The sequence below is a fragment of the Nomascus leucogenys genome, chromosome X (assembly GCF_006542625.1).
Source record: "Nomascus leucogenys isolate Asia chromosome X, Asia_NLE_v1, whole genome shotgun sequence".
NCBI lineage: Eukaryota > Metazoa > Chordata > Mammalia > Primates > Hylobatidae > Nomascus > Nomascus leucogenys.
In genome coordinates, this window is record NC_044406.1 from 89,977,964 (window position 1) to 90,001,395 (window position 23,432).

Consider the following 23,432-nt stretch of genomic DNA (forward strand, 5'->3'; position numbering starts at 1 on the left):
GTTTTCAGCTTCCTGCAACATGTCACAGGTAGCAGCCACTGCCCTTAGGCAGATAGCCCAGCCACTAGTTATCATGTCGAGCTGTTTCAAAACATAGGCCACAGGATGTTTTTTAAGTTCTAAGGTCTTGAGTTAATATTCCAATTCCCTGTCCTCCTTGAAGGTTTGCATAAGTCAGGAATACCCAGTACTTTCAATGTCTCTTTGAATGACAGGGTCGGAAGAACACATATTTGCGAAAAGCTGTGACTAAGGGTTGGAGACCCCTTCTAGCCTGGAGCTTTAGAAAATACTGTTTAATCCAGGGGTTGTAATTCCTGGTCTCAACATGGATTAGTGCCACACAGGCCCATCAAGGATGCCCAGTGGCCCATACTTCCAGATTTACCTCCTCAACTTTCAGAGGGCAGGGCCTGAGGGAAAGTATAACGGACATTCAAGGCTGCTTGGAAAGAAGGTGCATGTTCTGGAGGGACTGCAGCTATATTCATTCTGCAAAGTCACTTGGGCATATAGCTTACGTCCCAACCTAGTAATGAGAGGGGATATTCTGGCCCATAGAGAGAAGCATGGGTCAAATAACTTCCCTATCATATGTTCTGAGGCTAAAGAAAATATTTTGGGGAGGGTTTCTCAGGCACTCCAGTAACTATCATAGATTCTCTTCCAAGTTTAATCAATTTAATATTTAAAACTGAGTAGGTTTCTCTGGTGCCTATCAGAAAATCGACCAACTTATCACCCACTTTAACAGCTAGCCTAGGTTCCTGGTGCATGATATTAATCATGGGTTGCAGTGTCCAAAAGGTGGAAAGAGCCTTAGGGTCCCATTGTTCCAGGTCATCTCCAGTGGGTCCAGCCATTTGCAAGGCTGGGTTAGTTGATCTAAGTACAGAAGTTCTATACTAAGTCAAGGCATAACATTATCAAATGCAGAATAAAACTACGGGTGGTATTGAGACAGCCAAATGGGAGGGGGTCCCTGGAGAAATTCCAACCAGCCTGCCCACTGAGATGGAGCCTCTGGAAGTTCACAACGTTTGCAGCAGAGAGGAGCCTGCCCCTCTTCTTCCTGGGTGGAACCTAGGATTTGAATGGCCAGGCAGGAAGCACTCTAACAGGGACTTTGGTCTAGTGAGAGTCCCTGTTTCCCCTTTTCTTCCTTTTCACCCAATAAAATGCTGTCTTACTCACCCTTCAAACCATCCACGAGCCTAAATTTTCATGGCCATGGACGAGAGAAGGACCCCATCTTTAGCTGAACTAAGGAAAACTCCTGCAACAGTATTGGAGGAGAAGGGCTTGTCTTATTTTTCCCCAGCCCACAGCACTTACCAGAAGATAGATTTAAGTGGTAAATTCCCTTATGTTCCTCATGAGTCTCTTTGAAGAAACCAGGATGTTTTGTGGCAACTCTATTATCCTAGTTTCCAGGGTGTTCCTAACTCAATGACTTGTCAGACTGCCTAGGAATTGGGTTGACAGTTATTTGTGACCTCTTACGGTTAAAGGTACTTAGGCATGTGAAGAATAGATAAAAACTGATCTCTCTCAAATGTAGAGAAGGTGGCCAAGGTTAACACTGGAGGCTTAAGTCAGGGTTAGATCACATAAGATTTTCTAGGCCAAATCAAAGATTTGGTTCTATAGCCTTTAATGCTCAGGAGCCATGGAAGGAATGTAAGCAAAGGCAATAGGTAGGCTAGTGACCAGATCAGACTGACATCTTTAAAGATCAGCTTTAAGATGATCTAGGCCTATAGGATAGAGACTGGCTGGGAAGGCTAAACAAAGAATTGCAAGGTGAGCAGTTAAACTGTTGCAGCTGCTTGGGCAAGAGGATGAACTTGGGATTGGGAGTTGAGCTGGGATAAAATGGATGGGCTTGAGAGTTGTTTGGGAGATAGGATTTAACAGTGTTTGTCAAGGGAGAAAAGAAGTAGAAGTTTTTAATTACCTTATGGTAAACTTTAGGTCAACAACATGACATTATCTGAGTAGATCCACTTCTAGAATTTCTTAGAGGCAAAATTCCCTCAGTTTAGGGCAGTCTTGGTTTGAGTTGCCCAGTTCTCAAGTGGAGATGTCTAGCAGGCAGGTAGAGATCAGTCTGGTAGACCAAGAGCAGAATGTCAGCTAGAGATCAGCCATTGGTGTGTTGATAACAGAAGATCCAGGATGTTGAGATAAAGCTATTAACTGAGAAGTGAACCTAAAAATAAAGGCTACAAGCCTCCATTACCTCCTCTGCCCAGAGTTTACACTTGGAGACTAAGCAGTAGAGAAAGATGACAGTCAGCAAGAGGAAGTGTCATGGAGGCTAGTGTTTCCAAAACAGAAGTCATGTGTGTTAAATGGGGGATGGGTGAGGGATGAGGCCCAATAAGAGAACAGAATGTTTCTTTGGGGATTAGCTATTTGTAGACTACTGAGGAACCTTAGTAGCCAGCAGTCTTTACCTACCCCAATCTGATGCTTATCCATATCTCTTGGGGTTCTTCTTAGTCCCCAAGAGACTTCCCCCAAGGAACCCCAAGAGATATGGATAAGCGTCAGATTGGGGTAGGTAATGTGTTGAGATGGAGAGTATGGGCTGCTTAGCTGTGGAAAAATAAGATGCCAGATAGAAAAACTCACAGGGTAGAGAGATGAAGGTCTTTTTAAACTTAACTAGAGTCTCCTGTATAACCATGGAAGGAAAGAGCCCAGTGGTAGAAAAATTGAAGGTAGGAGAGAAGGTTATTTGATACGGCAAGGCCCCTGAAAGAAGGGTTTGCATCAGCCTTCTAGTTCTTCTCTTGCCCAGTTACTGTCATTGGCAATGCTAGATACTAGACTGGTTAGAAGCTGGCTGTTGACCTTAATCCACAGAAGCCTCCTAAGGTCTGTCCTCAGACATCTGAGGCTGGGGACCCAGGCAGTTATCTGGGAATACTACTGAAGGCTTCAGGCAGGCATCCCTGAAATGCCAGGAGTCATCTTAAATGCCCCCTTCATCTCACTTCACAAGTGGGCAGTGGTCCCCCTGAGAGCTGAGTTATAGAAAATTTGTGTGCTCTTGAATCTAGATGGGAAGCAAGGCCTCGCTTCCACCTGTGGGTCTCAGGACTTTACCCAGTTGCTTTTCTCACTTCCCTTCCCCTTCAAAGGTAGCAAACTAGGCAGTAGCATCTTGGGGCCCTGGCTGTGAGCATCCTGGCTCCTGGCCTGCTCAATGTTGTATGTGGAAACTTGTTTTCAGGGCCTTTACCATCTTATCAACCTGTAGCCTCCGTTCCTGCCAACCATGGGTATGAGGACAATGGTAGCTGTGGCCCTTGGTGTTGGTGCACTCTGCCTGCTTGTACATGACCTTCTTGCTAGGCCACATGCCGGAGCTGGCCTTTCCTCTGGTACATTCCGATCACAGCTAGGCTGCTCTCTTTTCTAAGCTCTAGAGCTTTGCTTCCCTTGCCTCTGAGTTCTGAGGTCAGTCAGTCTGTTCTTTACAATCCAGAGGATAAGGCATTTAAGATCCAAGTATGTTTAGTTCAGACTGTTTTCTACTTCACCCCAGTTGTGTATGTAACATGTTCTGGTTTGCAGGAGTAAATGTGGCTAGAACTTGTGGCTACCTCTTAGCTGGACTTGACTGTGACTTACTTGTCCAAGTCTCTTCTTTCTGACTTTCTTCCCTAAACTTGCAGATGCCAGGGATTTCTCTAGAATTTTTACATCATAAAAATCTTTGTCATACAGCTGTGTGTGTGTGTGTGTGTGTGTGTGTGTGTGTGTGTGTGTACAATACAACCTAAACAATAGATCAACAATTTGGCATGGCTTGGAGTTACTAAATCATGAGAAGGCCAACACCCTCTTAATACTATTGCCATTGCTTCATCATTTCCAGAGGAGATGAGACTCCAAGGGTTTGCTTTGACTAGAGAGCCTCCAGAAGATCACAGCAGAAAAGCACTTGATCTTTACTTGAATAAAAGCCTGAATCAGTCCATAGTCTGGGTCACTGCTGTTTAGTCATGGTTATTTCTAGTCACTGTTCTATCCTGCCTCATTCTGCTTAGCCAACAGCCGAAGTTACTAAAGAAGGCCCCTTAAATTTTCTCTCACAGACCTTCTAAGTTTATCACCTTAGAATATGTTACCTACGGTTCTGATTATTTTTCCAACCTAAAGATGATGACCTCAGGGGATCTACCTACTATGGTAATCCTATATGCAGATAATGGACACTCTTTCTGCCACGTCCAGGGGTAGAAAGAAAGCTTAGCTTCTGTCTTTAAGGAGCTCAGCGTAATGAATGACAGGTCACAGGTGGCTATAGGAAAGCTCTGGACTGTATACAGTACAATCTAAACAATGGATCATCAACTTGGCATGGCTTGGAGTTATTAAATCATGAGAAGGCCAACATCTATAGTTTAGAGGTATATGCCAGGTAAAGCCTAAAACTGGCCTGGGAGGCTTACCAGGCAGTTCTGCTTCAATCAGGGTTCCAAATTGCCTGGCTACTCAGGAAGAACAATCAACAGAGCAAGGTTTCCAAATGTGGGAAATATTCATCTAGTCAACGAAGCCTGGGTCACATGTCTACCTTCTACCTGCAAGAGCGATTAGGAAAATAATTAATTCAAATTTCATGTGCTATAGCGCAAGTGGATGCTGCTTCCCACTAAGACTTAAAGGGCAAATAATTCCTAAACATGGGCAGAGATACTCTGATACCAGTTGGCCAAAGGCAGCAAGGCTAGTTTCATTTGTGTGACATTAACCTCTCCAGGTTTGGCTCTTACCTATTCACATAGGCTGGTCATGGACTTGGAGCAAGATATATAATTAGTGACAAGGAAGTTTGGGGAAGGAGCATATAGATGAGGTCCTTAGAATGGACCCCAAGTGTGGCAATATCCCTTGTGAACACTAACAAAGGCCCAGCTCTGGAGGAGGCCTTAACTTAGATGAACAAGGTGGCCTGCCCTTTAGATCAGCTTCTTCCCTAGCCACCCCAGTGCTTGAAGTACTCATGGATGAGGTGCTATGGTTCCAAGATTAAGGCCATGCATGAGATCAACAACTCAAACTTCTCACAAAGGCTGAACTAACTTATCAGCAACAGTGACCAGGGGCCCACTGATAAGGTACCTTAAACTTGGAAGACAAGCCAGCTACCTGATGATGAGTTCCCTTCATTGGATTTCTATCATGGAGTGGGAGGGTGCTGACCATTTGGCATTACCAGAAAAGATACTTGGATTTATATCTTTCCCTGACAAATTTGTTTTAAAAATGTCGGTGAACTCAAATGTAACATTCAGGTTCATTATTTTCCATACAGCGTTGTCTGACAAAGGAACCTGCTTCTCAACACAAGTGAATCAATAGGCTGAAGCCCATGGAATCTGTTATCATGTACCTCATCGCTCCGAAGTCACTGCCTCTAGAATGGTAGAAAGTGCTCTGAAACTTCATTATGGTACCTCCTGGGATTCACTGCTTTGAAAAGGTGGAGTACTGTCATAGAGGGTGTGGTATATGTTCCGAACCAATGACTACTGTGATTTATGTCCCTCCTACCCAGACTGCTTGGATTCAGATACTGAACAGTAAAAACAAACATGGTTCCTCTCACTGTAACAGCAAAAGTCCTTGTAACTTGACTTCTTTTCTTGGGTTTCTGGGTTCTGCTAGTTCAGAGGCCTTACTAACTTAAGGAAGAATGCTTCCAAGAAACATAATTTTATCATTGAAGTGGGAGTAGAGATAGACCCTGGTCATTTGTCTGTAACCCTTTGAACAGACAAGTAAAGGGAGCATTACAATGTTGGCTGGGGTGACCAAGTCAAAGATGAGATCATCTTAACGTAATAGAGGGAGTGGGAATAGAAAATCCAGGGAACTCCCATGTGTACCTCCTGATATTCGGGAATAGATTAGATGATAGCAGCCTTACACTGGCAGTGCTCCAACGGATATGTTTACATCAGTGACAAGTTTGGATCGTTCCATCATCTAAGTAACCCAATCAGCTAATTTGATTAAGTGAAAGGAAACAAATGACAGTGGCCTCATAATTGTTACAATAAAAGGTCTTTAATCTGCATTTATCTTTCTTGTAACTGGTGTTTACCTCTGCTTTATGAAAGGTAGAATGCATATTCTTGTCCACAGGTCACAGGACAGGATTAGGATAGACCTAAAAACAGAATGAGCATCACCTGATACTAGATTAGAATGGAGGACAGCAAATTTGTGGTGTGATGGGGGAGCAGGAGATTGGTGTGTATCTGAGTAGCATCACTTCTTGAAGTATAGGAAGAATAGATATTAGGTAAAAAGAAGAGTGGACTGTAGTGAACATCTAGTTTTCTTCTTGTTGTAGACTTAAATATTCTCTCTGGGTATCTCCTTTCCGTGCAAGCATATGAGTCTTGGTAGGAGTCAGTGTCTTCCTACCATAGAAACAAATTATTTTAAAAATTGCTTTGGCTGGTCTTAAAGCTCATGCTTAGGGGAGGGCAGTAGTAGGATCTTCAAGCTATTTTGTTGTTTGTTTTTTTTTTAATTTTTTTAATTTATTTATTTTTTTATTATACTTTAGGGTTTTAGGGTACATGTGCACAATGTGCAGGTTTGTTACATATGTATCCATGTGCCATGTTGATTTCCTGCACCCATTAACTCATCATTTAGCATTAGGTGTATCTCCTAATGCTGTCCCTCCCCCCTCCCGCCACCCCACAACAGTCCCCGGAGTGTGATGTTCCCCTTCCTGTGTCCATGAGTTCTCATTGTTCAATTCCCACCTATGAGTGAGAACATGCGGTGTTTGCTTTTTTGTCCTTGCGATAGTTTACTGAGAATGATGTTTTCCAGTTTCATCCATGTCCCTACAAAGGACACGAAATCATCATTTTTTATGGCTGCATAGTATTCCATGGTGTATATGTGCCACATTTTCTTAATCCAGTCTATTGTTGTTGGACATTTGGGTTGGTTCCAACTCTTTGCTATTGTGAATAGTGCCGCAATAAACATACGTGTGCATGTGTCTTTATAGCAGCATGATTTATAGTCCTTTGGGTATATACCCAGTAATGGGATGGCTGGGTCAAATGGTATTTCTAGTTCTAGATCCCTGAGGAATCGCCACACTGACGTCCACAATGGTTGAACTAGTTTACAGTCCCACCAACAGTGTAAAAGTGTTCCTATTTCTCCACATCCTCTCCAGCACCTGTTGTTTCCTGATTTTTTAATGATGGCCATTCTAACTGGTGTGAGATGGTATCTCACTGTGGTTTTGATTTGCATTTCTCTGATAGCCAGTGATGATGAGCATTTCTTCATGTGTTTTTTGGCTGCATAAATGTCTTCTTTTGAGAAGTGTCTGTTCATGTCCTTTGCCCACTTTTTGATGGGGTTGTTTGTTTTTTTCTTGTAAATTTGTTTGAGTTCATTGTAGATTCTGGATATTAGCCCTTTGTCGATGAGTAGGTTGCAAAAATTTTCTCCCATTCTGTAGGTTGCCTGTTCACTCTGATGGTAGTTTCTTTTGCTGTGCAGAAGCTCTTTAGTTTAATGAGATCCCATTTGTCAATTTTGCCTTTTGTTGCCATTGCATTTGGTGTTTTAGACATGAAGTCCTTGCCCACGCCTATGTCCTGAATGGTATTGCCTAGGTTTTCTTGTAGGATTTTAATGGTTTTAGGTCTAACATATAAGTCTTTAATCCATCTTGAATTAATTTTTGTATAAGGTGTAAGGAAGGGATCCAGTTTCAGCTTTCTACATATGGCTAGCCAGTTTTCCCAGCACCATTTATTAAATAGGGAATCCTTTCCCCATTTCTTGTTTTTGTCAGGTTTGTCAAAGATCAGATAGTTGTAGCTATGCGGCATCATTTCTGAGGGCTCTGTTCTGTTCCATTGATCTATGTCTCTGTTGTGGTACCAGTACCATGCTGTTTTGGTTACTGTAGCCTTGTAGTATAGTTTAAAGTCAGGTAGCGTGATGCCTCCAGCTTTGTTCTTTTGGTCTTCAAGCTATTTTGGATCGTGATTTGTGGGTGTTTCTGGCTGAGCCTTGCTTTCTAGTTCTGAGTGATTCCCTGGGATATATACTCCTTAAACACCTTTTCTGTTCAAATCACATGAAGTCTATTTCGGGCACGGCCACTGGGTGAAAACATTTAAGATACCCTTGGATACATGTTATCTGGCCTTGATTAAGCTGCTGTCTCATTCTCCAGATGCACTGGAGGCCCAGTCTGCCCCCTTAAGTTTATGTCCTCATCTTAAAAGCTGGCTCCTCTTAGTTTGTTAGCCTTCCTACTTACATATGGGCAGCATCTGCAGGATCATGGCTAGACCTTCTCATAAGCCCTTCCTACATGAGTAGATGGTCTTGGCTTTCTTATTCCAAAGGCATCTTCTTTTAGATTCCCTTGTCTTGCTGATCTTATACTTGGCGGTGCTCAGGAATCCCCTTCCCCCTTCCACCTGGTTCAGCACTCTACCTTTTACTTTTTATCTGAAGAAATCCCACTAGGAGCTGTATGAATTTGGTCCCCCTCTTGCCCCTGACCATTCTGGGCCACTGGGTACCTCTGATCCAGAGGCCTATTCTTGTGTGTCTTTCCTACATGGCTTAAGTCCTGAGTGCAAGATGTTGAGTTCTCCCAGAGAGAACAGAGTGGTCCAGTCTGGTCCTGTGTCCTTTCTTGAAGCCTTCTAGGACTCCTAGGGGCTATGGCCAGCTTGCATAATAAGAATCCAGTATCCTTTTCCTCGCCCATGAGGAACATCCAAGAAAATGCTCTGCTTGCCCTTAATCCAGCAGTGCTTTTCTAAATCTCCCAAACTCACTAAGCACCTACTGAAGCCTGTGGGATAGGGACAGATTGACATTACTTCTGTCTTTGACCTCGGTACCAGGTGGGCTAAAGGGGCCTGATGGAGCCTAACAGCCATGGTGTGAACCTGAGTGTCAGACTTGGTGTACTACAAAATAGGGTTTTGAGTGAGAACCCTCTTTGTAGGCTTGACCCAGAAGTAGAGAGTCATACATCAGCTGTACACCACTGCCTCTCAAGTCTACCCTAGATTACCACAAGAGCTTCCCAATTAGTCTCTGGGCTTCTATTTTTGTTTCCCTCTCATCCATCCTCAATATTTCAAGTGTAATTGTTCTAAGCATACATCAACATGTTTTTCTCTGACAGCCCTGGCTCCTAATAATTTGGATGCTGTTTGGCAGAGCCCTGGTTACCTCCAATAATTTGCTTCTGGAAACAGCTGTCTCACACCTTTATGGCTTTTTGGACTGTTCCTTGTGCCTGGAATTCTGAGGCACCTTCCTTCTAAGGAGAAAATGGGGCAGAAGTGCTTAGCATGTGCTATGGGTGTCAAGTCCAAAAGACTCTCTCTTCCTTCAGACTGAGGAAGAAGACAGGCCGACTGGCAGATACTCTCTTCCCTCTGCCCCCAACCTCTTGTCCCAAGAGAGCCTTTCACCAGGCCACCAATAAGCTTCCAAGTGTCTGCCCCATGCCTAGCTCTGTGATGCTTCTGAGGGTGAAAAGGAAGGAAAGGTGGGGCTTGTCAAGAGGTGACTGGCTGCTAACACTTATTTGGTACTTAGGGCACTCTTAAACACTTCCCATGCGTTAACTCACCTGGTCCTCACAACCATATGGAAGGTACTATTCCCTCATCTTATAAAGGAGGAAACTGAGGCCTAGAGAGAGAGAAGTAATCTGCCTAAGTTCATGTGGTTGGAAAGTGGTAGCACCAAGACTTTCTCAGACTGTCTAGTCCCAGGAAGTACACTTTTTCCCCCACAGCTTGTGAAAAAAATATAACCCAACTGACAGAATTTTATACTGAATATCCATATACCATTAACACTTAAAGAAGCTTGTTTTATCACTTATCTACACATCCCCATAACTATCAATCTCACTTTTGGTGCATTTCAAAACAAGTTGCAGACATCTATAGAATTCCCCTATATAATTCAGCATGAATACTAACAAGATCAAGATTTTAGTCTTTTGATATAAAATGACATGAACTTGGGCTGGGAGTGGTAACTCACGCCTGTAATCCCAGCACTTTGGGAGGCTGAGGTGTGGGGATCACAAGGTCAGGAGTTCAAGACCAGCCTCGCCAACATGGTGAAACCCCGTCTCTACTAAAAATACAAAAATTAGCTGGGCGTGGTGGCGGTGCCTGTAATCCCAGCTACTCGGGAGGCTGAGGCAGGAGAATCATTTGAACCTGGGAGGCGGAGGTTGCAGTGAGCTGAGATCACGCCATTGCACTCCAGCCTGGGCAACAGTGTGAGACTGTGTCTCAAAAAAAAAAAATGAGATGAACTTATACTTTCAACCACCTTGCTCTACTGCTTCTGTGCAGAGGCTGCACAAAACAGAGCAGGCCATTGTATAGTCACTTTGCAAATGTTCACTAAGCTGCCATATACAAGAAAATTTGGGGTTATGAAAGTAGATGAAACTCTCTACTAACAGTTCACACCAAGTGCAAAATTGAACAGCACCCAGTGAGAAGAACAGTGAAGTACTGTGGAAGCAAAGCATGAAGCTGTCCACACAAGGGAAATTGGAAGCCTTTATTGAGAAGGTGCTGGAACAAAGACATTAAGTAGCCAGGAACAGCATCCCAGGTGGTGGGCACAACATGTACAAAGGCAGGGAGTGTGAAATGGGATGGCTTACACAGCTGTAGGTGGCCTGGTTTGATGGGAACATAGAACTGGTCATAAGGTATGTGTTAGTAATTTGCAGCAATAGGAAAATAGTAATTACCACAGACTTGGCTTAAAACAGCACAAACTTATTACCTTATAGTTCTGTGAATGAGAAGTCGGAAATCGGTTCTGTCCCTTATGGAGCACTAGGGGAAAGCCTGTTTCCTTGTCTTTTTCAGTATCTAGAGCTCGTCCACATCTCTTGGTTCATGACCCCTTTCTGTTTTCAAAGCTAGAGGTGGATGGTAGAGTCTTAGTCACATTGCAACACTCTAACACTGCTTCCTTTGTCACATTGTTTCTGAATTGCTCCTCTCCTTCAGTTATAAGGACCCTCTTGATTACATTGGGCTTGCCTGGATGGTCTCCCCTTCTCAGGATCCTACCCTTAATCACATCTACAAAGTCTTGTGAGCATCTTTGGGAAGATCAGTATTCCCCCAGTGACAGAGAGACTGGGTAGCAGAGATTGTCAGGGCTATGTGTGCTGGTCTTGGGTTGAGGCTTCTGGGAAGATGCACTCTTGGATAAACTTGACTTGGTGGAGAAAGGGCTGGGTCAAGTATAGAGGAGGACAGTCCAAGCCCCACCATGGTCTTCTTTACCTGTTAGCTTCGGCACAGAGGAGATACCCAGGAAGAATTTGCAAAATGAAAAAAGGGTGAGGTGAGCCTGGCCTACAGCTAGTGGGTGGAGAAGTAGTCCCTACTAAGCTGCGCTGTCCCTGGGGGTAAGCTAGAGACTGCAGCAGGAAGATGGGGCTCTCTGTATTGTATGAGACCTGAGACGTCTAATACTATTTGTCACTCTGTCACCCATTTAATGGCCATAGAGAGCATAGACAGTAGTTGAAAGAGAATCAGTGGGGAAACTTAATTATCCCTGGTTTGTGTGTTTATAGAACAGCTTTCAGGCCTCTCCCGGGCTTTGCTGGGAACCCGAGGCCAGACATGCAATTCTGCTTGTCAGAAGTGGCCAGGCAGAGGGAGAAGCAGGTGGTCAGCCTGAGTTGGCTATTCTACTCTGTTGAGATCTGTCAGTTACCTTGTCAGCGACGATTGGGCTCTACTCTCTTGTCTAGAGGTCTTAGCAGGTTAATGATGAGGGCCCAGAGCCCACCCTAACTCCTCAACATGAATACAAGCATCCTGCTGTTCAGCCTGGTGTCTGTCTCCCAATGCAACCCTGTTCTTGGTAGCCCCTGTAGTTGGTACCTAGCACTGAGCCTTTCAGCATAGTATGTTTCTTCACGCCCAGCTCTGCCACTCCCTTCATCTTCCTTGGTCCACATGCCACCCCCACCAGCTCTTCCGTGCCACCCACCCCTGCCCCATCTTTATTTCCTGATGGGCTGTTTCCTCACTGCCCTAGTGTGCTAGCCTGACCCTTAGCCATGTAATCAATTCTGAGAACATGACTGCTGCTGGAGGTTGTGCCAGGAAGACTCAGGAGGCTGCCCCTGGCTTGGCCACCCCAACCTCTGTGTGACAGTGTACTCCATCTTCCCATTCTATAAAACAGGAGTTGAGACTAGTCAAGTGGTCCCCAACCAGGCAATTGTGGTGAGCAGCCAGCTCCTGGGGCTGTCAATCTGGGCTTTTCTGACTTTCACTCCTGTACAGGGTACCATGATGGGTGACTGCTAATAAGAAGAGTTGAGAAAGAGACTGTGTACTCCCTGAGATGGTAAACTCTGAGCACAGGAACATTATTGGTTTTACTGATGACCATGTGCACAGCACACAGTAGGAGCTTTGTGAATACCTGGATGCACACCATGACTGAAGCTGCTGATGGAGCTCCAAGTGGGTGAGAGTAAAGCAACTGGCCCTTTGTCTCATTGTCCTGTTTTATCTGGCAGCCTCCCTGAGCAGCCTCTGCTCAACACTTGCCTCTTCTGTGTGTGAGGCTGGGACTTGGCAGGGCCCAGGGACAGAGGAAAGAATGTAAAAACTTGGTATTCTTGGCCAACTCTGCTTCTTCTAGTGGTAAGACTTCTGGAAAGCCTCTCAGAACCTGATTTAAGTCATCTTTAAGTTGGAATGTTGATAAACGCATGATGTACAAGGTTGTTATTAAAGTGCTTTGTTAACTGTGAAGGGCTACCTGAATATTTTATTCTGTTCAGAAACTTATAGCAGGGCTATGGTCTCAGGTAGGGCCAAGCTGACTTTGTCTTCTCCCTGCTGCAGGTCCTCTAATAGAAACCATAACTACCAGAGCCCTAGGTTTTGAGCCCTTACATGTGCCAGGGCTAAGCTCAGGACTAAAGATGCTGGTTGGGACATCTGATAGGCTCTTGCATTCTGCAGCCTCAATAGCTAACCTGAGAGGACAGATATAGACCCCTGAATTGCCAGAGTACCAAGAAGTATGAAATGTGCTGTTCCCATGGCCTAGCCTTCAGAAACTCAAGGAAAGTGAAGGGTAGCCATGCCAAGGAGGCTCCCCGTAAGACAGTAACACTGAGCTATAGCTGAAAGTAGCATTTTAGACAAAAGAGAAAGAAGCAGATAGGGGACTCCGGGTAGAGTGAGGCAAGCAAACACACCTTAGGCAGGCCTGGAGGTGTCAATGACATGGCCTGCTAGCCATGCTAAGAGGAAAAGGATTGTCTTACAAAGTCCTGGAAGAAGCCATGGGACACAGTGTGCTTGGAGGTTGGAGCCAGAAACTCCCTGGCTGTCTTCTGCTCTTCAGTAGAACTGTCCCTCTTCCCCTCATGCAAAAGAGCCATCCCCTATTCCTGGGCCCTCAACCTCTCTCCTCTAGGAAGACATTCTTCCACTGTCACTCCCAGGATATTTGTACAGATCCTGTCAAATTCTGTCCAAATCAGTAGAAAATAACTAAAAATTGGTGAGTAAAGAAACAGCAGCAAGAGCACATCATTTTAGAAAGACAAAAGCAAATACCAGAAGGAGCACCTAAAAACATTAAATGTGGCAACCTCTGAGCAGCTGGACTGAGTGGGTCCCAGGGAAGACTATTCTCATTAAAGCCTGTCAGAAACTTCTGATCTTTTTAACTTCAAAAGTGAAAAATAACTTAATACTCTTGCCTGACCCAAATCCCTCCTATTGGATTGGAAGTATTCTCTTATTGTGTCCTTCGAACAAATTGGAATGGGCAATGTTGGTGTTCTGTGGAGTCCTCTGACACTGGGGGAGATCATCACTCCCCTGACCTCAGGGTTGTTGGGAAAAATTTCCTTTAATCTTCTAGGCCTCCCAATCCTGATCAGCACAAATAAGGTAGCTCTGAAATATTCATGGATTCTGAACCACACTGTGATATGGGGGTGCTGGGTGTGGTCTCTGAGCCACACTACCACTTGGCTTCAGCCTCATTCTCCAGGGGCCAGCTCACTCATCTTAGTCAAGTTATGTAACCTCTCAGCACTGCCTCAGTTTCCCTATGGGTAAAATACAGCTGCTAACATTACCGCCTCTCAAGGTTTCAGGAGGCATGAATGAGATACTGCCTGTGATGCAGAGCCTGGCATGTCATAGGCACCTAATGCATGTAAACAACTTCTTAAGATTTTGGAACTGCAGAAGCTAATAAAATGATAGGATATTAGATACTGGATAAAGCAGAAGTCATTTTATATGGAGACACTGAGGCTCTGAAAAGCCTGAGGTAATAAAAGAATTTGGAAACAAGCCCTGATGCACCCTTTCCCCAGCAGACAGATGGAGCATGGAGAATTGGGAAATGACTTCAGAGCTGTGAGTAGATGTGGAGCTGATGGGACAGGTACAAAAAGAGGAAAGGAAGCAAGAAGTAGATGCCACAGAGGGTGGAAATGGAGGGAGATGAGGCAGCTGGGCTATCCCTGAACTGAAAAGGCACTCTGGGCTGCTGAGGGTGGCAGGAAGTGGCTGGAGATGATGTTTGTTGGGGGCTACTAAGCGCAGCACCAGAAGCTGGCTGAGAAATGGAACCTTCCCTCAACTAACCATGCCTTCAAACATCTGTAAGACTGGCAGGGAGGACTGAGAAGCAGCTGTGCTAGGGCCTGAGGGATGGCTTGAGGGTATGTGTGTGTGTGTGTGTGATGTGAGGGTTCCTGTGACAAGCTAATTCTGAAGGTTGCAGAACACCCTGTGACCCTGAGTGTATTGTGTGATGTGAGTGGCCTCCAGCCACAGAAAAGGATGCCTGAAGGGACAGGAGGTCTGCTTCCTTTAGAAGCCAGTTACCTTCCCAGCCAGCCTCGGCAATACCTCCTTAATCCAGGCTGTGCTGGAGAGAAGTTCTGGACCCTGCTTATCCCTTGAAGCTGAAAAGACAAGGACTTCTCCGTGACTGGGTCAGTACCAGGCCCTGAAATATCTTTGGAATTCCCAAGAGTGGGAACAAGGAAGAAAGAATGTCTGAGAAGTATAATGGTGGGGGGCAGTTCCAGGATTTCTACATAGGAGGGTCTTAGGGACAGCAAGCTGACAGGGATTGGGGGCTCATTTTTTTTTTTTTTTTTTGAGACGGAGTCTTGCTCTGTCACCCAGGCTGGAGTACAGTCGTAAGATCTCGACTCACTGCAACCTCCGCCTCCCAGGTTCAAGCAATTTGCCTGACTCACCCTCCCAAGTAGCTGGGATTACAGGCACCTACCACCACACCTGGCTAATTTTTGTATTTTTAGTAGAGATGGGGTTTCACCATGTTGGCCAGGCTAGTCTCGAACTCCTGACCTCAGGTGATCCGCCCGCCTCAGCCTCCCAAAGTGCTGGGATTACAGGCATGAGCCAACACGCCTGGCACTGGGGGCTCATCTTAAAGCTTCATTTGTATATTCATTCAGGGGGACCTGGTGACCTGATGGAGAGTGGAGATGATGGAACCCTCTGGAGGGCCTTTCATATCTCTTCAGTCTTGGGTCAAGGAGGCAGCTTCTAAATCTCTAAAGCTTGGCAAGGCCTTCATGATTCTCCCTACATGGGGCCTGGGAAAGGAGTCCATCTGGTAGGACCAAGTGTTTCCTTCCATACTGTCCTACTTCTGGGGGCTTGCCTTACCTGAGAGAGAGCAGGGAGAGGGAAAAGAGGCTGGGTGGATGTAGCCCTGTGCTGAGAATTGGAACATTTTACTGCTCACTTGCCATGTGACCTTAGGTTTGTCATCATCCTCTCCCCTGCTTGCCACACCACTCTGGGCCTCCACTTCTCGGGCTGTAACATGAAGACAATTATGCTTGATGACCTCTAGGAACTCTACCAGTGTGAGTTTAGACTGAAAGGGCATAGGCCCAGGGCACAGTTGGCAGATAACCACCATGCGGGTGTCAGAAGGCGAGCAAAGGCAGAAGCCACCTGGGCTCATCTGGACAGGTGCCTCTTCTTCCTGGAGACTTTGGGAGATGTAGGTGACTTTGAACACAAATCTCAAAATCATGAAATCCAAAGCTACAGCAGAGAGATCTGCTCCAGCTCTGCATCTGAGCCAGAAGCCAGCCAGGCAGCTCACAACCTAGGTGTGGACTCCTTTGGCAACCAGGCACAACTTAAATTTGCATGTCTCTTTACACATAAATGACCGCTTTTGACTCATTATCTCTCCCAAGCTCTGTTTATCCATGTTGTTTCCCCTAGAAAAGTATGGGATTTTACATTTACCCTTCTTAACCCTGTTTCAAGCTGTCAATTATCTTTTTATATCTTGATTCCAGTGTGTCCTTGTATTAACTTGCTCTCCCAGCCTCATGTACCCTGTAAATCTGATAAGTGGTTTTCTGTGCCTTTACCCAAATCAATAACATTAAAATGTGATCAAGTTCAGAGAGCCCTGGCCTTTAGGGAGCCCTTCAATTTGATTGACTCATTAATTAATCTCTTTGGATATAGTTGTTCAACCACCTATGGATATGGCTAACAACCTTGTCCACAGGAAAGTCTTGAGATGTTTTATCAAATGCATTGCTGAAACCCAGAAGTTCTAAGCCTATGGCAATCTTCTGATTTATGTGGCCAGAGACCTTAACAAAAGTAGGGGCTAACTGGATTTGGCATGACTTCCTCCTGGTGGCCATATGCCCTTTGATCATTGTTCCTGAACCTGCTGGCTTAATGATCAGTGCTATAACTTTGCTCAGAACTAACATAAATTAGCCTGACTTTCTTTGAATCTTTCTCTTCAGAAAACTGGGGCATTTGTTGACCTCCTTTTGCCTCTTTTGTTTGTGGCTTTTGAGGCTTGCTGTTTCAGGTTCTGCAAACATAACTGCTAGTTCTTCCAGGAACTTCATAGACAATTTTTATTCATACTAAGAAGTCAAACTTGTTTAAGGCAGCTAGCAGTCCAGAAGACAAAATTATTGTTTGGCTATGTAAACCGTTTTATAATATCTATGAAAAATACCTCTCCAAAAAGCTAATTACAAAAACCTTTGCCACAAATGAAAGGACTAATTATCATACAAATAGATCTTAAAAATAAGATACAACCTAAGAAAAATGAGTAAAGGATATGAATAAGCAGTTTATGGAAAAACATATAGGCAGCCCAGGGACTCCTCGGTAGACCCTGGTCAGAGGAGCCTGCACCAGACCATGGCCATGCCTTATGCCACCACTGGGCCTGGTCACCTCATGCGCCCATATCAACTATGACCTGAATCAGTCCCTACACCTGTGTATACACCTCAGCTGCATACCTGACATTTGGGTGCTGCATTACTGGAGCACAGCAGCAGCAGCCATTTTGACACAGCCTTCTTCCTTTACTGCCTGTGGGAGCCACTGGCCATCTACTCTAACTTGGCCAAGGTGGTGGGCTGCCAGTGGTCATCTTCATCAGCAGCAACTGAAAGTTTTATGCCTGAAGAAATTTGGCACCTACACAGTTTTATGAAATAAGACTTATTCTTTGCCTCTCTCTGACTTGCACAAATTTTGTTTGGATCTTGCATTAGAAGGGGTAGAAAGACGGTTGATGATCACGTTAGCTGCTAATGAAATGCTCTAGCTTTTACCAGGTGATAAGCTATATTTAGATTCACACTTTTTACAAAGTCTTGTCTGCTAAAAAAAAAAAAACTGAAGAAATCATGAAGGAAGACAAAAAATTTCACCAAGTAGTGATGTAAAATTGACATCTTAACATTCATGTGACTGTTCAAAGTATAAATACACTCATTCTGAGAATTACGTAGTAAGAACCATTTGTAGGATGCCTCTTGTTTGTAAGCTGGCATACTTGAAGTAGTCCTAATAAATGAAGGTTGACTAAACTTGCTTGAATCTTTAGAAACTGTGCCTGTAAAAGTTATAATGTGGTGTTTATTTCAAGTATACTATAGAAGGCTTGCTTATTTTATTCTGTAAACTTTACAGTATACCACAAGTACAAAATCTATAAAGTATTGTAAACTAAACATAATATCTTAAGTCCCTCACTAACTGTACACACCCCCTCTTGGCCAAGGGGACCCTGCCAGAGAAACCTTAAACTGAGTTCCTGACCATAATGGGAAGAGAGGTCAGACATGCATTATTATACCCCCTCCCTTTAGGAGTTTAGGCACAACAGTTGACCAGCATTAATGTTAAAATAGATATTTTAAGACAAAACTCTCTTTGTGGCAATAAGATACCAAATTTTAAACAAGGCCTAAGGTCACACAAGGCAAGCATTAAGTCACACGTGTAGGCCATTAATCTTGTTACATAGCATCCCTATCTTAAAACATTCTTTTCTGTTGATACCAAGTTTTAGATAGAGCCTTACTCCTTTAATGAACTGCAAATTAAAGAATCTCTGAATCCACCTATAAGCTGTAAACCTCCATACTGCTTCCAGATATCCTGCATTTTCAATGTGAATGAAAGGATACCTTCCATGTATTTACTCATATCTTTGCCTGTCACTCTTGCCTCCCTGAAACATATAAAACCAAAGTATAATCCGAGTGCCTTCGGTGCACTTTCTCAGGACTCCTTAAGACAGGCTAAAATCACATTGGTTCAGAGTAAACTTTAAAATATTTTAGAGTTGGCTGGGCGCGATGGCTCATGCCTGTAATCCCAGCACTTTGGGAGGCCGAGGCGGGTGGATCATGAGGTCAAGAGATCCAGACCATCCTGGCCAACATGGTAAAACCCCGTCTCTACTAAAAATACAAAAAAATTAGCCGGGCATGGTGGCAAGCGCCTGTAGTCCCAGCTACTTGGGAGGCTGAAGCAGGAGAATCACTTGAACCCAGGAGGCGGAGGTTGCAGTGAGCCGAAATTGTGCCACTGCACTCCAGCTGGGCGACAGAGCGAGACTCCGTCTCAAGAAAAAAAAGATATATATATACATATATATAAATATATATATATATATTTTAGAGTTTGGTTTATCCATTAACAGTATTAGTGATCTTGTTACGCAAACAAAAATTTCACAAGGGTTTTCACTTCTGGATTTTATTATCTCAAGTTTAAATAACATGCTCTACTGCTACTGTTCTTACTGTCCAGTGTGTTAGCACTTTCCCTAATGTGCTTTGAAGGTTGCTCCATGAATTTCCTTGACACTGCTGAAATTAACTTAAGGGTGGCTGATTACATGGTTAACAATACACTGAGACAAACTTCAAGTGATAATGTCATTGTTTTCTTGCTGTGCTTAGCTTGATGACTAAGATACAATTCTTTTAAGAATCAAGTGACATTATTATAGTTCCCAAATTATGAATCTTCATTAATATTTTAAGGAGATATAAAGCCATAGCAAAACCCATATTTTTATTTTGAATTGTAAATGAACACAAAGAGGTTAGAGAGACAGTATTTAATGTTTATTTTCAGTAAATTTAATATAAGTAATTTTTTCACCTCTAAAGAGGAGGAATGTTTAAAGGTGGGAAGTGATAGTTAAGACACCAATTATATTTCAAGATCTTTGACTGTACTATATATCGTACACTAGATTTCATTTTTCACAAAATGCCTTAGTTTTCTTACAAGAGAAAGGCAATGATGACACTTAAATACAAGAGTCTGATGCACATGAAAATATGCTTAATCTCTCATGATTATGAAAAATAAATCTGTCATCAGATTAGCAAAAATTAAAACCTAATGCCCAGCCTGGCCAATATGGTGAAACTCTGTCTTTACTAAAAATACAAAAATTAGCCGGGCATAGTGGCGCATGCCTGTAATTCCAGCTACTTGGGAGGCTGAGGGACAAGAATCGCTTGAACCCAGGAGATGGAGGTTGCAGTGAGCCGAAATCGCACCACTGCACTCCAGCCTGAGCAACAGAGTGAGACCCTGTCTCAAAAACAAAAACAGAAACAAACAAACAAAAAATAATGCCAACAAGGATATGGAGAAACAGGCACTTGCACTTGCATATGTGGTCAAAAGTGTAAATTGCTGCAATAAATATTTGAAGGGTAGTTTAATGCTAAATCTAAATGTATATGCCTTTGCCTCCAACAATTTGGTCAGATAAATATACATGTAGTATGACATTCATTGCAACATTGTAAAAGCCTTAAAGATTTATCATTAGGTAGCTGTTCATACCAACACACCTATAAAATGAACTAGTATTCAGCCATTAGAAAGAATGAAGTAGAACTACCTGGACTATTATAAAAAAAGCTCTGACACATTAAGTGGAAAAAGAAGAGTCTGACAATATGATTCTGTGTGTTTATATGTATTATGAATTCACATAAATATCTTAAGATATATAAGAAGTAACAGATACCCCTGGAGAGTAGGACTGGGGTGTGTGGAGGGGGAGAGAAATTTTGATCTAAAAAAAGTTGTATGTGCCTTTGACTTCTTTACCAAGTGTGTGCATTTTTTTTCATTATTAAAAAAAGTTACTGCCTTGTCTCTTGTCATCACCATTTAGGTTTCTACCAAGAAGGCCTATTCAGGCTCCTGATTATTCTCTTTGATGGGAAGGAATGCCAGACAGGACTCAAGGGTCCTGCTTTCTCTGTCCTAGTTTAACTCCGCACCATCAAGACCTTTAAGTGACTTCATTTTCAGAATGTGGTTAAAGGTCATTTATTGCCCTTATTTTTCATTATTTTGGTGTTTTTTCACCCTAATCTAGCCTCAGGTGGGCACTAGCCTCCAAACCGCACGTCCATTTCAGCCTGTTGGCTAGCTGTCCTTCCATCCTCTGCCTGGATCTTTGGTAGACCTTAATTGACATGTTAGAAGACCTTCCTTCTTCCTTGATGTCAGCTGTGTTCATAGGTCAGAATTGTAGTCGAATCCAAGCTTGTACTACTCGCTGCACAACAGACAATAAGACAAGGTGTTGGGACAAGGAAGGCAACTTTATTTCAAGGAGCCAGCAAACCAAGAATACGGTGGACTAATATCCTAAAAACCATCCTAAAAGGCATTAATCTCAAGTTCCTTTTTATATTGGGGAAGGGGAAACAAGGAGAAGAGGTGAGATCAGGAGGTGACTGATGACCACAGACATCTGGACATCAGCAGGGGTCTGAGAAGGTTGCAAAACTGTCATGGTCAACTGTCAGGTAACATAAACCAGGTCACCTATTCCTATGCATCTTTAACATAGCATTGTTACTTGTGTGCATGCTTTATCTCATCGAGTCTGCCTCGAGAGAGTCATTGGTTCTAAAGTTAAACTATAATCTAAATTCTTTCCATGATTAGCTTGACCTACATGTAGAAATGAGCAAAGGCAGTTAGCCTGTGAGGTTAGAAGCAAGATGGATTCAGCTATGTTAGATTTCTCTCACTGTTACAGAATACAGCGTGGGATGAGGGACCATATCCACTTTTGCTCAAAGTGTTCATCTCTGCCTTCCTGAAGTCCAGGATATCTTTTTTTCAGCACGAGCCCTTTGGGCCCCAGTGTGCTAGGGAGTTACAGTGAGGAATCAGGAAGCCAGCCCTCAAAGGGTTAAAGTCTGCCAGGAACAGTATGTGTGCTTATAATACAGATTATTTAAACCATCATTGTGTTCAAAGTAATGCTCCAATACACCCTTGACTTTTTTGCACACATTTAAGTCTCTTATGAGGTAGAGAGGCAAGGAAAATGAATTACCTGGCCTGTTTCCCCCATATCTCACTCCTAATATGATTGTAATGCTTTGGAGATAGCATTTAAAAGAAAAAAGTGTTCCAATTCTGGTTCTTGAAATACCTTGGGGCACAAAAGGGGGGTAATTGGTAAGAACATGATTGTTCTTTTTTTAGTTGAGAGTTATAATTAAAATCTCTCTGGCTAGCCGCGGTGGCTCATGCCTGTAATCACAGCACTTTGGGAGGCCGAGGCGGATGGATCACGAGGTCAGGAATTCGAGACCAGCCTGGCCAACATGGTGAAACCCCATCTCTACTAAAAATACAAAAATTAGCTGGGCGTGGTGGCATGCACCTGTAGTCCCAGATACTCGGGAGGCTGAGGCAGGAGAATTGTTTGAACCAGGGAGGCGGAGGTTGCAGTGAGCCAAGATGGCCACTGCACTCCAGCCTGGGTGACAGAGCGAGACTCTGTCAAAAAAAAAAAAAAAAGCTTTCTGAACTTGGAAGAATTGTGTGTGCACGTGCACATGTGAGGAAACAGAATGAGGAGGGAAAATCTATACTTTCATGAGGAGCCAATACAGGGCGTGGTGTAGGAATGTGGAAGGGAGTTCAGGGTCCCTTCCCCGACTGGTGTTGTAACCAAGTCCAAACTCTTTCTATTTGCCACATGGAATAACCAGTAAGTTGAGAAAAGCAGTTGCAGCAAGGAAGGCAACCTTATTTTGGAGAGCCCGCAAACCAAGAAGATGATGGAGTAGGGTCATAAAGTACCATCTTAGTAGTACAAATTTCAGTCTCTAATGTTAAGGACGGGGGAAAAGGAGGGAGTTGGGATCGAGAGGTGACTGAGGACAGTGAGGATCTGAGGAGGTTGGGAATATCTTTTTTGTTGGTCACAGCGTTTCTGTAAATCTCTGACAAAATGTGAATGTTGACGTACTTCCCCTTTAATCACAGAGTAAGTTTCAAAACTATATCATTGCTGTCTTTGCATTTTATCTCAGTACTCTAAAATTACCCTAGACTGTGTGCAGGAGTCTTAAAGAAAAATGGAGCTCATTATGTTCTTTTGCCATTTCACTGTTATGATTCCCCACTGTCAAAAGCTCATTCCACAATCTTGTGGTATTAGGGACAATGAAACATCATCTCAACTGGCTACTTCTTGGTGAACAGGGTCAATGTGAGGCAACTGTGAAATGAAACCGTTTGACCTGGCAGTGAGCTAATATGCAAGTCCTTTTTCCTTCCAGGTCTTCAGGAGGACGCTGTCTACCCATTGAACAGGATGTAGGGCTACATCTGTAGGATGAATGGTCCTGCTAGAAGCAAACTCATGAACAGAAGTTAGTATAATGCCTAGAGTCTTAAGAGATTTAGCAATTGTCAAATATATTAAAGCAACAGTTGGTTCTCCCACAGGGAAAGAAACTTGGAATGGCCCACCATATAATATTTCAAAGAGACTCAATTTGAGCCTACTTCAGGGAGCCACCCTGATCCACAACAGGGCAACTGGCAACACCTTATCTGGAGTTTCTTGACATATTTTGGCAATGCTTCTTTTTAGAGTATGGTTCATCTTTTCAGTTTTTCCATTTATTGTGATCTCTAAGATGACAATCTAAAGGTTGCAGGAGGGGGTGA